This window comes from Arachis duranensis, chromosome 3, assembly GCF_000817695.3.
Source record: "Arachis duranensis cultivar V14167 chromosome 3, aradu.V14167.gnm2.J7QH, whole genome shotgun sequence".
Taxonomy (NCBI): Eukaryota; Viridiplantae; Streptophyta; class Magnoliopsida; order Fabales; family Fabaceae; genus Arachis; species Arachis duranensis.
In genome coordinates, this window is record NC_029774.3 from 80,238,001 (window position 1) to 80,238,371 (window position 371).

A 371-nucleotide genomic window follows, 5' to 3' on the forward strand; every position below is an offset into this window, starting at 1 on the left:
ATTGCTGAACAGATACAAGAGTTTAGTGAGAAAAGTGACCCTGACTCCTGGCTCCACTTCCCTAGCACCATCATCAGACTATGCATCGAGGCCCAAGTACCACTTGAAGATGAAAGACCTAATTGGCTATATCCTGGAATGGCCATAACTGCTCACAGAATGACTCTTGGCCCAATTGCCCCAAGACATACAAAAAGAAGAAATGAAGAAGGGCAACAAGCAGAAGAGGAGCAAGAAGCAGAGCAAGAAGCAGAGTAAGAAGGAGAAGAAGAGCAAGAAGAGCAAGGAAATCCAGAAAGAAGGCAACAAGTTTCCAGAGACCCCATGGATATGAGCAGAATGCAGGAAATCATGGAAGGAATGTCTCAACA